Below are 20226 nucleotides of genomic sequence, written 5' to 3' on the forward strand. Positions count from 1 at the left end.
GCAACCTGCTACTAACTTAATAACACTATTACATGAATATTAAATTATTTACAAATATTTATAAAATAAATCAAGATCAAAAGTGAAGAGCCTTTTTACTTGAGATGCCTTAACGAACAGTGACTGTGTCATCCAAACCCAAATTAGGGTTCCTAGCCCGGCAAGCATTAGTGTACAGGAACAGTGGAGTAGAGCATGTGAAATCAAGACTGTCCTGGACTTGCAGCTCTGATAGAAAAAGCAATGGAAGTTCAGAACATTAGAAGCGCTCCCAGCCTGGATTTACCCTAACTGGAGAGTGTGTCTAGGGCAGAAGCACCAAATGACAGCCACTGGGAGCCCACATGTTTTCTTTCCTGGCATCATCTTCATATGTTAGGTATAGGACCACATATCCTGACTCTCTTTTACAACCATTTTGGATTGATTAGACATGAATGTATTGGTTTATATTTACTGCTTGAAGTAAGCCTAACAATATTATTTCAATGGGTGGGGAGAGGAGAAATCAGTCAATCCAGATAGTCCACCAAAAACACATCTGGGCTTCTCAGTTGAGGGCAGGTTAGGATTCTTAGTGTGTGTTTCTCCCTGGGGGCCACCCCCTTTTTTTCCATGATGCAAATGTAGAACATTCAAAGATAGTGTAGTCAAGGGATGAGATTTGATAAAATTAATTTTTACTGCTTCATCAAAGACATTCATTCCTAAGTGAACAGAAATATTTCTGTGTGTGATCAAGCTTGGTAGCTTAAAAATAATTAACAATTTATTTGCAAACAATTTATTTATAAGTGAGCTTATAATTGGTTTAAGACATGTTCTTTTTACATTAAAAAAAAAAAAAACCCTTACAGTATTGACCATTCACCATGAGAATGACAGTTGTTTAGAAACCGTAAGACAGTTTATGAGATGAGAAGGAATGCCTGGAGGGGGGAAGCAACATGGGAACCAGAACAGAAGGAAGGAGTTAACTTAGGGATGGAGGGAAGAGGGAAAAGAAGGAGACAAAAGCCCTAGAAGCTGAAGCATGAACAGAAAGAACAAGAGAACAGAGCTATCCTTGAAGTTCTTATCAGAATTTGGAAATCTGTTCTCGCATGTAAAATCAAGCGAGTGTTTTTCCCATTAAAAAAAAAAATAGCAGGATTAACCTCTCTTGATTTCTCCTTTTCTTTTGTACCTTTAAGCATGTATCTGAGTGGAACTTTCCGTTTTCAAGGGTTTATCCAGTCCAACTACTTATCTTTCACCTGCCATCACAATGTCCCAAACTAGGTTGACTTTATTGTTATTACACCTGCAGTGATGACTTCATTTCAAGGTTCAGCAGGTGAAATTAAGCCTGACAGTTCTCCTGATGTACCTCCAACATATAAACAAATTAAATTTCCTGCCATGTTTTTGAGTGAGCCTTTTCTAAAGGAGTTGCTGACTTACGTGTTCTACTTCCATCTGATTTAGCAGTTAGTCCCAAGGACGTGAGCAGTTATTTTTCCTTATTAGTGCTGGTGCCTCAGTAGATGAGTCTCTAAGCATGGCCCCACTTGCTGAGCCCCCCAGCCCTGGACAGAAGGAACTAAAGGCAAGAAGATAAAGCCAAGAAGACCAAATAAACAGAAGAACAGAGTTCTGATGTCCAAAGCTTTTGTCTCATTTATTAATTCTGCAGATACTCACTGAGCACTTACTATGCACAAGCTCCAGGTTAGACACTGGGGGTACAGGGGTGGGCAGATACTGTTCTCCTACCCTCCCAGAGCTCAAGGCTCATCCTCTCAGGTAGGCAAAACAAGTGTTATTAATATTCCCATTATGAGACCAGGAAACAGAGGCAAAGGACAGACACAGCTTTGGAACGGGAATGGAGCTCAGCTTTCCTCTCCTGAGGTCTAAATAGTTGGCTAAAGGTACTCAATGGCTCTCAAACTTTTCTCTTACTAATTAGACAACGGAGCTTTAAGAAGGTATTCACCACCCACCATGGGCTTTTGCTCCCCATCTTTAAAATTCAGGAAATGATTTGTATCCCCATTCCTGTCTTAGAAGAAGTAGCCCATTTCTTCACACAACTTTAGACGATTATTATTGTGATGATTAATACTGGCAATAAATCGGCTTTAAGAGATAATTTGCTGAAATCTTTAAATCCATTTTTCCCTAGAGTTGGGTATATAAAAACTAAGACTATGAAAAAGTTTACTTTCATATAAAATGATCAGACATCCAGGTATTCAGATTAAAAAATGCTAGATCTGGATCCTTTCTCAGGGAACTCTGAGTTCACCTGCCTTTCAAGAAATCTGAATCCTTTCCAAGGAACAGGAACCCAGAAAGAAAGGTTCTTTTCCAGAGAGCATTTTCTTATTCCTTCACTCCTTTCAGCTGTTAGCAGCAGCTGGTTCCCTCAGTGTGCTGAAATGCCCGCCGCCTTGTAAACATTCTCTCTAATACCGCGCATTACTCATAGTTTGAAAATCACTTTGACTCCTGAAACATAATTATGTTAATGTCAGATGAGTCAGCAGGGGGACAGCACGCTGCTCCTATGGCAGCCGCGCCTCCTCCCAGCCTCTCAGCGCCTGAGACTTCAAACACAAAAATTTCAAAAAGAGAGAAACGCCCTTTTGGTGGGAGAGAAGAGAAATTATGAATATGGCTCAAAGAACGACTTCAAAGGAGTCGTCGATTTCATTTTCGCTGCAACATGAAAGGGAGAGTCGAAGTAAAATCGCCAACCCTAGGTTAATCCGTTTACGTGAAGAATAAACAGGAATTTGGAGAGTTTCTCTAGAAGAGCTGTGATTTTCCCGCAGGGATGAGTTGAGACAGGTCACTCTGGTGAATATACAGCCGTGATGTTATTTCCGGGGCTCCCCTTGGAGCTGTTTTCACACCCATAGGAGGTGATGCTGGGCAACCCAGGAGGTGCGCAGCGCAGAACTATTACCCTGGGGCATCCATAGGAAATGGGAGGGGGCTCATTCGTACGCGGATTCCAGACCCTGGTCCGGGTCCCCTCGGCCTCTTTGCTTTGACGCTGTGCCCACCCCAGCAGCACGACCCCTCAGAGAAGAGTTTGCAGCCACTCTCTTGGGCTGTCCTCAGCATCACTTACAACCTCTCAATTGTTTCCCATCCCCGAGCTGCTGGGAAATGAAGAGGAACCGAGTAGGACAGGGTTGGAGGTTTCAGGGCCTGGATAACCACACCGCCACCTGCCCCTGTTCCCAGTCCCGGTCACAGTCCAACCTGCCAGTAACCCCAACAGACCCCTTCTCGGCCTGCCTTCCCCCTGGAAACTCAGGAAATCATTTAAATACATTTATATGGTGCCTCCCGAAGAGGCTTCCAGGTTCATTGTCTCACCCATGTCTCATAAAAACCCCTATTTTATAAGTGGGGAAACTGAGCTTCAGAGAAGGGGTGTCCTTGTGCAAGGTCGCACAGCAAGTGGCAGAGCTACCCACTCAGACAGTGGGGCCCTTTCTACTCCACCAACAACAGAACAGGGAATCCACACCTAGAGGACTGGAGAATGCCAGCTAGGGTTAAAGGACCCCCCAGAGTGCATATGTTTACAGACAAGAAGAGTAACCAAAATCTACAGAGAGGCAGTGACTTGCCCAAGGTCACAGGCTCAGAAAGTGACAGAAGCAGCTGCCAAACAGGGTCTCCTGACCACTGGTCCAGGGCTTTTTCTCTCCAGCCTCATTATTTCCTCACTCTGGACTTATTCCAGTTTAGACACAGGAAGAGTCCGCTCTCTGCAGTTAACCTAGGCATCTACGCTGCTGACACAAAACATTCTATTCCCAAAGCACAAGGCTGCACAAGAGGCAGAGACGTCAAGGAGGAGAATTCACTGGAAGGAAGGGGTTAACCACATCCAGTGACTTTCCATTATGGTATGACTGATCAGTACCCCAGATTAACTACAGCACTGATCAGTGGTACCGTCAAACCATGGCTTCATCCAGGCTCATTTCAAAGGCGGAGACAACATCACTGCCTCAGTGGGCTGCTGATTTGGCCCCAGTGTAGTTATGTAACCTGGGAGGGTAAAATGCCTAATCCAACCTAGAGATTCTGCAGCACCCTAATTCCAGGCCTTTTAATCCCCTACCCTCGGACCACTTCTTTGGGTGGCATATAGATGTCATCTGATGGTGCGCGGAACTCACTTTCCCATTCCTCTCCAGGGTGGGGCTGACACTGGCCATATAAGGTATCCCTCCAGCTAGAGGCTTCCTGACCAAATACCTTTTTCCCATGGCATTTCCCCTGCTTAGCCCCCCAAAACAAAGAAAAGTCAAGACTCACATTTTGAGGTGGGTGCTGAAAATCCTTAGGAAGCTGTGCAACACCCTATTTAGGGGAGAATTTCTCCTCTTGTCATGTCTCCCTGTCTGGTCCCATCTAATTTATCCTTGAGGCATGGTTGGTCAAGAAAAGCTGACCCTGCCCCCTGCTCCCCAGAGCAACCAACAGCTGTTACTATATTGAGTGGCAATATGATGTCATATCATAGGTGACTAACCCATCGAGGCTTCCCTACGAGCCATCATCTAAATATGACAGCCTTCCATCATCCTGACCTTTTCACGGGAGAAAGCTGAGTGAGGGGCTTAATGCTGCATCCCTGGGCTCAAGGCCACGTCTGGCATTCTGTGGCCAGCATCTGTGACTGAACATGTGTGACTGAGCATGTGAGAACACACATGCCCACTCCCACACACAGATCCCCTTCCTAGTAGAAGGTCACTTTCACTCAAGACAGCTTTCCTCCACTGGCCTGACTTTGAAATTAGTAACCATCAGAATGTTTAATAATCATAATCATTAAGGGAGGAACTGGGGAGGGGTTGTATATATTTACTTGTATATCCCAAGTACTGGCTTAGACACTTTACATATAGTTTTTCATTTAATTTTCAAAATGCTCTGAGGAAGGCAGTACAATCCTGTGGAGTTAGAGAAACTGAGGTCAGAGGTGTTAAGAAACTTTCCCACAGTTACAGAGCTGGTCACGGTGGGGCTCAGATTCCAGCCCAAGTCTCTGTGACTCCAGTGTGGACTGAACTCTACATACAGAAGGGTGTTATCACCTAACCTGGATTTAAAAAAAAGACTTTATTTTGTAGAGCAGTTATAGATTTATAGCAAAATTGGGCAGAAGTACAGAGAGTTCCCATGTGCCCCTTATCCGCCCTTACCCACACTCTCCCCAGCTAGATGTACCAGAGTGGTACATTTGTTACAACTTACAAACCTACACTGACACATCATGATCCCCCAAATCCATAGTTTACATTACAGTTCACTCCTGGGAATGTACATGCTGTGGGTTTGGACAAATGTACAAAGACACATTTCCCTCATTGGATATCATACGGAGTAGTTTCACTGCCCTAAAAATCCCTCGTGCTCCCCCTATTCATGCCTCCCTCCTCTCTAACCCTTTGCAAGCACTCACATTTTTACTGTCTTCAAAGCTTTGCCTTTTCCAGAATGTCATGTAGTTGGAATCATACAGTACATAGCCTTTTCAGGTTGGCTCCTTTGACTTAGTGATATACATTTAATGTTCCTCCATGTCTTTTCATGGCTCTATTTATTTATTTTCGGTACTGAATAATATTCCATTGTCTGGATGTACCACAGTTTATTTGTCCATTCACCTGCTGGATCACCTGCGGTTAAAACTTCATTCTACGGTGGTTCATATTAAAAATAGAGATAGCTGCAGGGCCTGGTCTTTCTCTTCTGGACCTCATACCTGCTTCCTCACCACTGCCACCCACACAGCGCCTGTCAGGGGGTGCCACTTTGGCATCCCTTGTCTATGCGTCATTTCGGCAGCCTGGGAACCAACTATTCCTCCAGGACAAGCTCTAGGGCAATCTGAGGAGAGCTCACACATGCACATCTGCCAAAAAATTACACATTCCCTTTTCCCTCCATGCCAGTCATACTCTCGTGTTTGCCCTAGAGCCCCCAATACAGTCATTCCTAATATGTCTCACCAGTTACCACATGGGTTTTCTTTTCTTTTTTTAATTCCAGCCATCCAACCACCCACAAGTATTTACTGAGCACCTACTATATGTTGGTCCTAGATGGTAAGTCTTTAGAGGACATTGAATGTCATTATGTGAGTTTGTATGCAGAGTCACACCCATCACAGCACCCCACTCCATTGATAAAGATTTTTTTTTTTTTTTTTTTTTTTTTTTTTCCGTACGCGGGCCTCTCACTGTTGTGGCCTCTCCCGTTGCGGAGCACAGGCTCCGGATGCGCAGGCTCAGCGGCCATGGCTCACGGGCCCAGCCGCTCCGCGGCATATGGGATCCTCCCAGACCGGGGCACGAACCCGTATCCCCTGCATCGGCAGGCGGACTCTCAACCACTGCGCCACCAGGGAGGCCCTGATAAAGATTTTTGATGGGGTGTGTTTGTGTGTGTGAGTGTGGAGGTAAAAACAAAGACAAACATAGTGAGCGACTAAAAATAAGCCTGTGAGACCATCTGAATTAGCATCATCAAATTATAATATATTTATTACATATAACATTATAATTATAAAATTATTATTATTATAAAAACACTTATATAGCACTTTCTGTGTTTTGGTGCTTTTACATAAATGGTAAACCTACTTGTTGCCTGAAAAGGCTGTACAGGCTGAAATAAAAATAGATTAAAGAACGTTTCAAATAAATTCTTGGAGGGCAGATCTATAACAAGTTATTAAAGTGGAGTTAGGAATAACCAGGGTGCATTCCTAACCAATGAGGATGATATCACGAAGGGTAAGTGCCATAATCTGGCCCAGCCATCTTAGTGGCTCCACTGGAGGCTGGTGCTCAAGTGGGACAGAGCTCAGGGCTAACCCTGCAGCCATTGCTAAGCAGTCGCTATGGACTTGGGTCTACCCAGGGACCCCTGAACTTCCACTACCCTGAGAGCCTGCCCAATGGCTCCCTACCATGCCCCCTCCACCTCCGTCAGGCAAGAAGATGTGTGTGTTGTTCCCTGTTTCTCCCCCCACAAAAGAAGCGCTTTGCTTTGTGTCATCCAGTGAGTCACTTGCACGGTTGGGAACAGACCCAGGATTCCTGCTCCTTTCTTTGCTAGGGCTGTTTGCTGGAGATCACAATCCTTCCACATTAGTGGCCAATTACATTTACGGCTCTTAACAACATTTAATGGGGCTTTGGGGATAGGAAAATGATGGGAAGTAAAGGCTGGGAGATAAAAAATCAAAACCTGAAATGACACACAAGATCTTGATTACAGAAGGTTTAAAAATGGCAGTCCAACTCATCATGTCGTTCCATTGGGAAATGTTCCTAGGTTTGAGGAGGAATAAACCCCTCACCTATCTTGAGGCTGGATGGGAAGGAGAGGAAAGGAGAAGAGGAAGTAGTCAGAAGTCCTCAGAAATTGTATTCTCCAATTCTGCCCTACAATTTTATCTCTATTTATTTCAAGTCACTCTTTGTCTTCCCTCCCATCATGTATATGACATATTACAGTTTCTCACACACATTTATGCTCACTGTTCCACCTGAGGCTCATAACAGAGGTGTGATCCATGAGAAGAGCAGTGAGCTGGAAGTCAAGTGATTAGGACTCTACATAACAGGCCATGTGACCGTGGGCACATCGCCTCACCTGGACCTTAGTCCCTGAGTTGTAAAACAAGGGCTGGCCTGGTTGGCCTGAAGGTCCCACACTGCTCTAAGCTTCCTATCTGTGCGTCCAGACCCAATACAGAGGGAGAAGCCACTGCCCACAGCTGAGGATGCCTGTGGTTTTTTCCATCTCCTGCCAAGGCTGCGATGGGAGCACACACAAGGTGTTTGGTCACAGGCTCCAGAAAACCTGGAGAACAGGAAGAGCAGTGGGCAGTGACTTCAACAGCATGATCAAGGGGAGAGGCTCAGGAGACGCAAGGAGAAGAGAGCTTGGTGGTGGCTGGAGCCCTGGGATGCGGGGAGAGGTGTCAGTTCTAAATGTCACTGAGGGGTGAGCTGGGGGGAGGAAGGTACTCCTGGTAGATCTGGCAGGTGTGGCCTGAGGATGGGCTTGTGACGCTCAGCCAAGGACCAATAATGATTGTCAGAAGGTAACAGTGGCTTCATTTCCAGTACACAGGCAGCATTATTTTGCTCAAAACTTTAAGAAGCTGTTGTCATCTCATTTGTTCTTGGCATGACTATACTGTTCCCATAGGAAATTTTCTGTTGCTTTATAGAGAGAGGATTATGATGGAGGAGAAACAAGGTGTTTCTTCTGCACTTGGGTAGAACTGGCCACTAGTGTGCCAGGCCAGGGCGCAGTAAGCAGGATGTCCTCTCTAGTTTCAAGAGAGAAAAAAGAGTCAAGGGTAGGTGTGGCAGGGCTGGGACTAGGGTGTGGTGAGTGAGGTGCCCAGGGCGAAAACCTCAAGGAGGCACTTGCTCTCAGGGTCCTGCAAGTACAGGATAGGCACCTGAGAGGGAGTGCCTTCTCACCTGTCTGCCAGGCCTTGAGGCCCAGCCCTCCTGCTCTTGGCATCTTCAGGCAGGTGAGTCACTTGTTCAGAAGCACTAGGATTGCATTAAAGGGTGAAAGCTGTTCTATGGGACTCAATACACCCAGAACAAAACATACATTTCACAGCTCACCTTTAACACCAGAAACATTGACTTGGAGTACAGCTGACTTGGAAGTGACTTTCAGTTTGCTAGTCTTTAGCTGTGTAACCTAGGGAAGCATACTTAACCCTGCTGTGCCTTGATTTCCTTCCTCATCCGTAAAATGGGAACAATAACATCCACCTCAGAGAGGAGATAAGGGAGGGAGGATAATGAACATATCTGCCACATAGTAAACCTCAGTGAATAGTTAGCTCCCTGTGAGGATGCGATAGTGCTGAATGATGAAGCACTGGACAGGGTTCCTACCTCTGGGAGCTTCCACAGGCAACACAGACATTAAAGGAGGATTGGATACCAGTTCACAAATTTCACATCTAGAGTTTCTTGTTTCAGGTCACACAACTAATGAGAGATTTTGGATACAGTCAAAAGCAGTGACAAAAGGGCCAAGCTGGCCCAAGTTGATAAATTACATCAATAAACATTCAAACCACAGCCTTGCTCATCAGTAGAGGTATAAGCATATGGGCAGAGGCTATAAGTGAAGGGGTAGGAAGTCAAGGGCCACAGAAAACTTCCTGACTTTTGGGTCAAGATCAGATTCTGGTTAATCAAGGAGGGCTTCCAGGAGGAGGTTCTGGGACTTCTGGGAGCCTCCGATGAGGCTCAGTTGCTCTCGTTTTTTCATCCCTATCTCAACAATCAACTTTTCTCAGTACAAAGGGATATAAGACGGGCTCCGACTCTACGGATGGGTGATTGGGGTCATCTCCCCGCGTTTTTCTCGATCTGAGGACTGGTCCCTTTAAGGCATCGAAACTCAGTGAACGTTCTACGGCCGGCCTAGCGGCCTTCCCGAGGCGCGCTTACGTCACCTTTCGGGAAAGCGGCTGACGTCAGCGCGTCCTCGGCGGGTGGGGGCGGGGCCGTGACTCACCCGGCCCGCGGCTCCTGCCCAGCTGCGCAGTGTGCACGTGAGCGCGCGTAGCCCTCGTTTCTAATTTTAGCTCCGGCGGCCCTGGTGGGGTCCGGCGAGGTAAAGGCGGGCAGAGGGGACATGGGGGCTGGGGGCGCGGTTCTCCCGGTTCCTTGCTGCCCCGCTGTTGGGCCTCCTGGAGGACGGGTCCCGGCCCGAGCCGCTGGAACGCCGGCGCTTCCTTAGGCCAGGGCGAAGGGTCTCCTCCGCGTGCCAGCCCAGCCCTGAGCTCAGCGTAGGCGTTCAATAAACGAATTGGGGTTCCCTCCTAAATGCGACTCGGGACTTCCCAGAGAGGGCCAGGGTTCTGGAAAGTTCCCTGGTGGATGGGGTGCGGTGTGGACTGAAGTCAGAACAGGAGCGGGGCTCGGCGAGGGCTCGGGCAGGCGGTGTGGACCGAGCCCATCGGGGCGTCGGTCCTAGGTGACCTCGGTGGGGCGGTCGCTCAGCCTTTCTGAGCGGGGCCCCGGGCTTGGCCGGCGTCGCCAACAGTGGTTTGGGGGGGCGGCCGGGCCCCCACTGAGCCGCCGTGTCTGAATCAGTGGCAGTGGTAGGGATGGTGCCTTCGGTGGTGTGAAGGCCGTCCAGGGGTCGGGGTAAGCACAGAGGCCTGAAGGTCACCGGTTGAGGAGACAGCGCCCATGGTCAGAAACAGGCGCTGCATCCTGAGCCCTGGGAGTACCGAGGTGACTTTCCAGGAATCAGATAAAAGCTTCGTTTTAAAGAAAGCAGGGCCAGACGTCTTATAAAATCGACACTTTCCCGTTCTTTGGGGCGGGGGGAGGCCGGGGGCGGGGAGGGAGTTATGGAAAGAAGCTGTCAGCGTAAAGTGAACTACAATTTTGACTTTGCAGAGCGGTCTGACGTATCACAGTGATCTGCATTCTGTTGGTGTGGCATCCTCAGGTTTCACAGGGATTGTCTGTGTAGGCAGCTTATAAAACAGTGTTCAAGGAACCTTTGACCTTGTTAGGTGAAGGGTGTTAGATGTTACAAAAGAATATTAAATAGAATGATAAGCTGGGAATGTCAGATGGTAGTAGGGGAACATTTTCTAATTGTTGGATCATTCAAATTTGTAATGCAAGTTTTTGAAGGCTATAACCTTAAAAAAAAAAACCTTTCATATGCCCTTTTCTTAGAAAGAAATGGGGGAAAGTTGTGGAATAAAGGTAGCTTTTAGCATTATGACATGAATGAATGACAGAAATCCATAAATGTGTAGTTTTCTTTTTTTTTTCCAGAAATACCACATTGGCCTTGGTAAATTGGAGATTTTTCAGATATAAATATGGAAACCGCAAGAGTTTAGGGCATTATTCCTTATTCGGTATACATCTTAACAGTTTAAAAAGGACTAACAGTTTACAATCCAACAACTGAATACATCCAGGGTTATGCGTAGTGTTTTATATTGTTCTATAGCAACAAAAGTCTCTCTGTCCTAATTTTGGGGAGTTGCTACCACATATTCCTCAGTGTAATGCGTATTTGGGGAGGGACTTAAATTGAGCAGGTGTGAATGATGATGAATCATGTTCTCAAACGGAGCTAATTTGTGTGGGTTATTGTTGTGTGTGTATATAATAGATTATAAGAACCTGAATGTAAAGTTTTCACGTTCAGAAATTTAAGGTTTTTAGTCTGGAAATTGAGTTCTTGCTTTAAAAATACTTAACCTTGGAATGGACCACCTGCATCCTGAAGACAGCCTGTTAGCATTTCTGTGAACTCTTCCCTTTCCCCAAGTTGTCCCTGCTTTCTTTGAGTCACATCTGTTATTCAGTTGTTCACTGTGCTGTGATTGTTCACTTACATGTTTCTCCCACTAGACTAAACTCTTGGGGCTATGAACTAGTATCTATCTTTGTATCTCTAGCATCTAGAATAGGGCTAGCATGTAGTAAGAGCTACAGTTTTTGTAGTTTTGTTTCATTGAGTAAATGTGAGTTTTCCAAACCAGATTGCCCATTTGGGGAAAGGAGAGTTTTTTTTATAGTTGAGAGGACTGGGCAGTGGACCTATATTGCTGCTGTAGGGGACACAGTTCCCTTCTTTTCCAGGCCCACCTTAACCTCTCCCCCAGTCCCACCACCACCACCCATGAGGAAGGAGCCAAGGCAAATAAAACCAACGACCAGACTCTTAAGTTATTTTGGTATCTCAGTAGTGTGCTGTAGTTTTAGATTCAAGATCATAGAACTTTGTCTGCTCTCCAGGCCAGAACTAATCCACACACTGGCATTAGTCAGGTTCTTTTCACCGAGGAATTGGCCAGTCTTTACTGTTTTAAAAAATGGGAATTTCAGAACCTCCACTGCATCTGTGGATAGTTAAGACTGGTTACTAAATGAAATGTTTACATCTGAGATGGAATCAGTTTCTGCACAATGATATTTCATGCTTATCCTGAGAAAAGATTTAAGAATATAAAATGAAGATATTATTCTCTTCCTTAAAATTGTCAGAAGGAGGGGATTTTTACAGTAAAGTGTTACTAGCCAAAACTCTTAGTAAACTGGAATTGATGCCACACTTAATTTTATGAAAGGCTGACAGCAAAATAAATTGCTATGAGAGATTTAGTTTTGAAAATACATCATGCATTACAGTGATTACTAATATTTTCTGTAAAAACTCAGTACCACTGCAACATCCTAAATCAGTAGGGCCACATTTTTACATCCGCTGTGTTTAAGTCAAGAAAAAATGATGTATATTTGGAAGATTATTTAACAAGGTTTTTTTTTTTTTTTTTTTTTTTTTTTTTTGCGGTACGCGGGCCTCTCACTGTTGCGGCCTCTCCCGCTGCGGAGCACAGGCTCCGGACGTGCAGGCTCAGCGGCCATGGCTCACAGGCCCAGCTACTCCGCGGCATATGGGATCTTCCCGGACCTGGGCACGAACCTGTGTCCCCTGCATCGGCAGGCGGACTCTCAACCACTGCGCCACCAGGGAAGACTTTTTAACAAGATTTTAATTAGGGTTTTAGAAAGTGGTTCAGCTGAATTTTCCCATACAAAGAGTTACATGAGAGATGAAACAGAGAAGTAGCTTTCGTGAAAATACGGGAGAACACTAGAAGGAAAGAACAAGGGACTCTTTGCTGTTGACTAGGTAAAGCTTTGACAATTCCTACACACGTTCCTACCACCCTCACCAAAAATACATCTTTAGGTCCTATTTTACCTGCATTTTTTCCTCAAAAGAGAGCCTTCTATAATAATAATAAAAATAATGTCGACAACAAGTTCCATTTATTGATCACTGTGTGTCAGATAACTGTGCTCAATGCTTTGTGAAATTATTTCAGTTAATCCTTGTTACAATCCTGTGCTAAATGGATTTTTAATTATTTCCATTTTATAGACTCAGGGAGGTTAAAGGGCTTGCTTAAGGTCACACAGTTATTAAACAGCCATGATTTGAACCCAGGTTGTATTAGGGTTCTCCAAAGAAACAGAACCAATAGGATGTGGATATATGTGTGTGTATATATAATATATACATATATAGAGAGATTTATTATAAGGATATAAGGAATTGGCTCATTTGCTTATGGAGGTTGGCAAGTCCCAAAATCTGCAGGGTGAGTTGCAATCCGGAGACCCAGGAGAGCCAAAGGTATCATTCCATTCTGGGTCCAAAAGGCGGGAAAAGGCTGATGTTCCAGTTTGAAGGCCATGAGGCAGGAAGAATTCCCTCTTACTCGAGGAGAGTCAGCCTTTTTGTCTCTTCAGGCCTTCAACTGACTGAGGGCCACCTACGTTATACAGGACAATCTGCTTTAGTCGTCTACCAATTTAAGTGTTAATCTCATTGAAAACCCACCTCACAGAAATGCCCAGAATAATATTTGACCAAATATCTGGTTAGTAAATTATCATTCAGATCCATTTGATTTCCAAAGCTCATGCTTTTAATGTTATTTCACAATGTCTCCGTCCCACTCTAGGTTTCGCAAAGTAGCTTTAACCCTGGATCTTTTCCCCCTCACCTGCAATGTCTATCAAAGTTCACCCCACTCATACCAGATGAACACCTAATTAGTGCGGGTGTTTGAATATCAGTAACCAACTCAGAATCCCTTTCCCCATAGCACACACAACACAGCCGTTTTCTTCCTTACAATAACTTCCCAGCCTCCTGATTATACTCCAAGCATTCTGATTTTCTAGGCATGTAACTCTTTGAACTAGTTTCCACCACACTAGCAAGTCTTACCTGACTCCTTCTTTATCCTCTTCCTTGACATCTTTGAAGACACCAAGCCCTGATGGTACAGCCCAGAGAGCCCATGAGCTTCCCTTCTCTCAGCTCCCTCCTTAGGACCAACCTGTCTTTTTTTTTTTTTTTTTTTTTTGCAGTACGCGGGCCTCTCACTGTTGTGGCCTCTCCTGTTGCGGAGCACAGGCTCCGGACACGCAGGCTCAGCGGCCATGGCTCACGGGCCCAGCCGCTTCGCGGCATGTGGGATCTTCCCGGGCCGGGGCACGAACCCGTGTCTCCTGCATCGGGAGGCGGACTCTCAACCACTGCGCCAGCAGGGAAGCCCTAGGACCAACCTTTCTTATCATTTACTCTTGACTCCTGCCATCATTGTCACTGTCATTTTAGAGCTCTAACCTCTCTACCCATCCCCCCAAAAGAAGGAACTCACTGCAGGGATTTCACTTGGTTGAATCTTGTGAACCCACATCCCAGAGATTGCTTATTTAAAAGTACTTCCATGATCTATGTACTTTTAATAAATACTGTTTGTTAAATTTATTTACTTGGTTACCATTTTAGAAAGAATAAAAATTCTGAGAGTAATTTTTGCCTAATTGGCACTGTTCTCCTGCATCCTAGGACACCTTATACAGTTATCGTGGATATCATTATGCCAGTCCTTCAGCATTTTTTCATGAACAGTTTCAGAGCATTTGTTTTTAGCAAGTTAATTGTCCTTTAATATCCAGATAGTCATTCCTAACAAAGTAATGCTTTGCATACTTTCTGTCTCATAGATATTTATGCTGTTTTTCATTGTTACGTATTATTAAAGATAAAAACATTAGAAAACATTCAAAAAAACACATGGACAAAATCAGATTGTTATTGACATTCAAGAGATATAGTCAAGCCTGACAAGCTTTTAAAACTGAAAATTTTAAGATAGATTTTGGAAGATGAACTTCTTTGAGAGAGGGCAATTGTTACAGAGAGTTGTCACATATTATCACTTAAGGGATAGTTCATTCTTCCAAAAGTTGATTTACCAAGCACAACACACTTAAAAGGGTATTTTTATCAAAGCCACAAATAAAAACACACTCCTCTCCCATATTAGAAAAAAATCAGGTATGTATTTTTTGATTGACAAATGACATCTGCCACAGATATATTACTTTAATCAAGGCAAGAGAACTCTTCTTGTTAAACAGTATATTTCTTCTAGGTTTTCCAGGGCTTGGAATTACATTACCTCTCCTAATTTAAATCGACTTGGTGGCCTTTGGTATGTCCGGGAGAATAAAAACAGAGGGTATTAAAGTAGGAATCATAAAAATCTGAGAAGTTTGATGTGTAATTTGGTACTATTTTTACAAGCCAAATTCCAGTGGCAGGGAAGTGACTTTGGTCTCTAAAACAATTCTGAGGCTGGGTCTTTTGTAAATAGTTTCTTGGGTGTATTTGCTTCTATTGAAGCCTTAATAAAGAAGAGACATCACTTAATTATCCTTTCCTGTGTTCTTAATAGTGTTTTTTTTAAACCCAGTTTTGTTGAAAACAATCATTTCTTTTTCTTTGCCTTTTTTGGAAGCTGAGCTACAATTATGTTTTAGAACGCAGTTGAATCTATCAAGTAATGAAGCTAGCTGGTAATTTTTTGTCCTTAAGTATTAAATGAGGAGTTTTCAGCATACTATGTAAGCAGGATTTATGGTAGTATTCTGGAAGTTTAAATCTTTGAAATTTTTAACAGACTTAGATTGTTATTTTCTGAGATTTAAAAAAAATAGAATTGCTTTAACAACATTATGGTTATAATAAATGTTTTGCAATCCAAATCCTTATTTTTAAAAAATATAACATTTTAATATCCTATTTTAAAACATTGATATATTTATTGAATTATATAACATTGGATTATTAGCATTATAAATAAATACAAAAAATTACTAGACCTCCTTCACTTATAAAAATAAAATTGGTCTTGTACCTAAATTGTAAATTGTGTTTTAAATTTTGTTTTTATTTTTAGCTGGGTAGTTAAGAGTTCAGACTTTTTTTTTTTTTTTTAAGTCGGGTGTGTACTGAGGTAATTTACATGTAGTAAAATTCATCATTTTAGGTATAAAATCTATGAATTTTGACAAACACAGTCATGTAATCATTTCCACAATAAAGGCAGCACATTTCCACCACCCCAGAAAGCTGACTTGTTGTAGTCAATCCTTTTCCTGAAAATAGAATTTTAAATTAAATTAATGAAGTAAGACTTTATAAAACATAGCTGGTACACTGGTTTGGGGGCTGTTATTGTAAGCTGGTTGATAACTTTAGTGGGAAAGAAAATGTAATGGAAACCTAAGATTTTGAATATATTACTCTAAAATATTGGGTAGAAGTGTTACAAACAAAACATAAAGGATTGATTTTATTGTGTTTTTGTCCATCTCCCTGATGTATGTTTACTTTTCTTCACCCTATGTCCATCTCCCCAAATATCCTGATGTGCCTAAATCCTTAAGACGTTTTCTCTTGCTAGCTTGTATTTTAGTCTTTTCAGTGAATATTAAAAGTGGAATATTGTTTCTGCCCACCTGAAATAAGCAATGGCAAGGACCATGTCATCTTCATTTGTTTATTACCATCTCTTCCATAGAAAAGAAACTGAAATATTTGTTAAATGGATGAAATTTTACTTTCACTTGAATGGTTTCAAGCTGAGCAGAGAGTGATCTGAGAATGACTTGGATTTTCTCAAGTAAATTTTGAGAGTATTGTTAATACTAGATTAAAACTTAAAACTCATTTAAAAACCTAGGTTTTAGAGTTGGATCTAAATTTGAATACTGCTTTTGTCATTTAGCTATGAAACTTCAGGCAAATTCATTTCTCTTAACATTGGTTTTCCTATCTATAGAAATCAGAATAAAAAATGAAACAAGGGCTTCCCTGGTGGCGCAGTGGTTGAGAGTCTGCCTGCTGATGCAGGGGACACGGGTTCGTGCCCTGGTCCGGGAAGATCCCACATGCCACGGAGCGGCTGGGCCCGTGAGCCATGGCAGCTGGGCCTGCACGTCCGGAGCCTGTGCTCCGCAACGGGAGAGGCCACGACAAGTGAGAGGCCCGCGTACCGCAAAAAAAAAAAAAAAAAAAAAAAGAAAAAAAATGCATGTCTCATTAAAACTCTATGAGGGAGAATTTGAGATTAAAGCACTTGGCACAGTGTCTTGCTCATAGCCTAATTCTTTAAAAAAAATTTTTAATTGAGGTATAGTTGACTATAGTTGTGTTAGTTTCAGGTGTACAGTGAAGTGATTTAGCCATATGTATATTCTTTTTCGGATTCTTTTCCACTATAGGTTATTACAAGATATTGAATATAGTTCCCTGTGCTATATAGTAGGTCCTTGTTGTTTATCTATTTTAAATATCTTTTAAAATATTTATTTATTTATTTGGCTGCACTGGTCTTTGTTGCGGCATGTGGGATCTAGTTCTCTGACCAGGGATCAAACCAGGGCCCCCTGTGCTGGGAGCGTGGAGTCTTAGCCACTGGACCACCAGGAAAGTCCCTATCTATTTTATATATAGTAGTGTCTATCTGTTAATCCCAAAGTCCTAATTTATCCCTCGACTACCTTCCCCTTTGGTAACCATAAGTTTGTTTTCTATGTCTGTGAGTCTGTTTTTGTTTTGTAAATAAGTTCATTTGTATCATATTTTAGTTTTTGTGTGTGTGTGTGTGTATAATATTTTAGATTCCACATATAAGTGATATCATGTAATATTTGTCTTTCTCTGTTTGACTTGCTTCATTTAGTATGATTATCTCTGGGTTCATCCATGTTGCTGCAAATGGCACTACTTCTTTTTATGGCTGAGTAATATTCCATTGTGTGTGTATATGTGAATATATATATATATTTTATATATATATGTATATATATATATATATACACATACACACACCACATCTTCTTTATCCATTCATCTGTTAATGGACATTTGGCTTGTTTCCATGTCTTGGCTATTGTAAATAGTGCTGCTGTGAACATTGGGGTGCATGCATATTTTCGAATTAGAGTTTTTGTCTTTTCCAGATATATGCCCTGGAGTGGAATTGCTGGATCATATGCTAACTCTATTTTTAGTTTTTTAAGGAAGCTCCATACTGTTCTCCATAGTGGCTGCACCAATTTTCATTCCCACCAACACAGTGTAGGAGGGTTCCCTTTTCTCCACATCCTCTCCAGCACTTATTGTTGGTAGACTTTTTGATGATGGCCATTCTGACTGGCGTGAGGTGATACCTCACTGTAGTTTTGATTTGCATTTCTCTAATAATTAGAGGTGTTGAGCCCAATTCTTTATAGTTGAACTCTTCAGAAGTTATTTTTAAGTCAGATATTACAGCTGTCCATGTAGAGGAGAGAATTGTCTTTAAGAATGCAGATGTGGGGACTTCCCTGGTGGTCCAGTGGTAAAGAATCTGCCTTCCAGTGCAGGGGATGGGGGTTCTGTCCCTGGTCGGGGAACTAAGATCCCACATGCCACAGGGCAGCTAAGCCTGCATGCCACAACTGCTGAGCTTGTGTGCCTCAACAAGAGAGCCCGCGTGCCGCAGACTACAGAGCCCACACGCTCTGGAGCCCACACACCACAACTACAGAGCCCACACGCCCTGGAGCCCACATGCACAACTACAGAGCCCACATGCCCTGGAGCCTGCGTGGCACAACTAGAGAGAGAGAACCTGCACGCCACAACTAGAGAGAAGCCTGTGCACCTCAACAAAAGATCCTGCGTGCCTCAACGAGGATCCTGCATGCTGCAACTAAGACCCGACACAGCCAAAAAAATAAAATACATAAAAGCTTTAAAAAAATGCAGATTCAGGGACTTCCCTGGAGGTCTAATGGTAAAGAATCCGCCTTCCAATGCAGGGGATGGGGGTTCAATCCCTGTTTGGGGAACTAAGATCCCACATGCCATGGGGCAGCTAAGCCCATGTGCCACAACTACTGAGCTCGCACACCTCAACTAGAGAGCCCGCGTGCTGCAAACTACAGAGCCCATGCACCCTGGAGCCCACGTACCACGACTACAGAGCCCACGCACCGCAAGGAAAGATCCCGCATGCCTCAATGAAGACCCTGCGTGCCACAACTAACAGTACAACCAAAAAAAATAAAATTAATTAATTAAAAAAAAAAGAATGCAGATGCAGGTGGCTGGATCTGACCTATGGGCTCAAGGAATAATTACTCTCCTAATTTGTCTTTTGGTTAATTACGGGTCTTCATTTTTTGGATTTTTCTCAGAGAGAGGAAAGAAAGAGTGGCAATGGAGAAGAGAAAGGAAACAAGATGGGGAAATTGAGAAAGGGAGAGATGTTTATTGAATGATGAATGAATGAGTCAACAGGGAGCAAAATACCAAAAAAGTGAGTAATATTGTCCTATATACACCATCTTGTCACATGACATCTATAATAAAAAAGAGAAAAGAGTAAGGAAGTTAAACAACATAGAAAAATAGGTATCCAAATGTTTTGGAAAAATAAAGCCAGAACTCTAAAGTTTCTTTTCATACAGTGTTAATTTTTATATATTACATAGTATTAAGGTTCAGATAAGTGGTTCAGAGTTATTTCTCTGTTCTGATAATTTAATCAGTATGATAGAGTAGCTAAATTTTGAACATAATGAAACAAACAAAAAAGCCACTTTTCCTTGCCCAGTTAGCACACAAAAAAGAATTTTCTGTGACCAGCTAAACTATCAAGTGTGAAGGTAGAATAAGATAATTTCAAATAAGCAAGACCTCAAAAAATTACTTCTCATTTCGCTTTGTCTCAGGAAGCTACTGGAGGGGGTGCTCTATCAAAATGAGGGAATAAACCAAGAGGAAGTGAAGAGGTGCTGGAACCAGAAACTCGGGGGGCAACTAGTGTTATAAAGGAATAGAGGTAATTTTCAAATATTTTCATAATATGGAAGATTGAAATAAAAAATTGGAGGAGTACAAGTAAAAGAAAAAAATAGCCAAGAAAATAGAAGCTAGAAATAAGAAAAAGAGAAGTATATACTCAGCTTGTACAATTTCAAGACTGGGATGGCAAATCTGGCCCTTAAATTTCCTAGCATCCAACGCAAAAGGGAAAACATGCTCAGTTGCAAGTTGCATAATGAATGTCCTTAAGATAAAAACAAAGCAGTTGTTTCCCAAATGACTTATTGTGGATCTTATGGAAAGCATCCTTTGCTCTTAATTTTGCAATAGAATATTGTGTTTCATGTGACTGTTTCTTATAGTATACCTATGACTCCAAACATTATTAAGTAAAGGCAGTTCTGTAAGGAATAAATAATGCTTTCTGAGGTGAAC

At 42.8% G+C, this 20226-nt stretch overlaps 1 long non-coding RNA gene across 1 annotated transcript; it reads left to right on the forward strand.

The window, feature by feature from the left end:
- The first annotated feature begins 9573 nt into the window (after positions 1–9573).
- LOC309801414 lies at positions 9574–19953 on the forward strand. Its single transcript, XR_014293586.1, has 3 exons — positions 9574–9684; positions 19161–19282; positions 19698–19953. It is a non-coding gene; the product is annotated as an uncharacterized lncRNA (long non-coding RNA).
- The last annotated feature ends 273 nt before the right edge of the window (positions 19954–20226 follow it).

This window comes from Mesoplodon mirus (genome assembly GCF_964341445.2).
Source record: "Mesoplodon mirus genome assembly, chromosome: 3".
Taxonomy (NCBI): Eukaryota; Metazoa; Chordata; class Mammalia; order Artiodactyla; family Ziphiidae; genus Mesoplodon; species Mesoplodon mirus.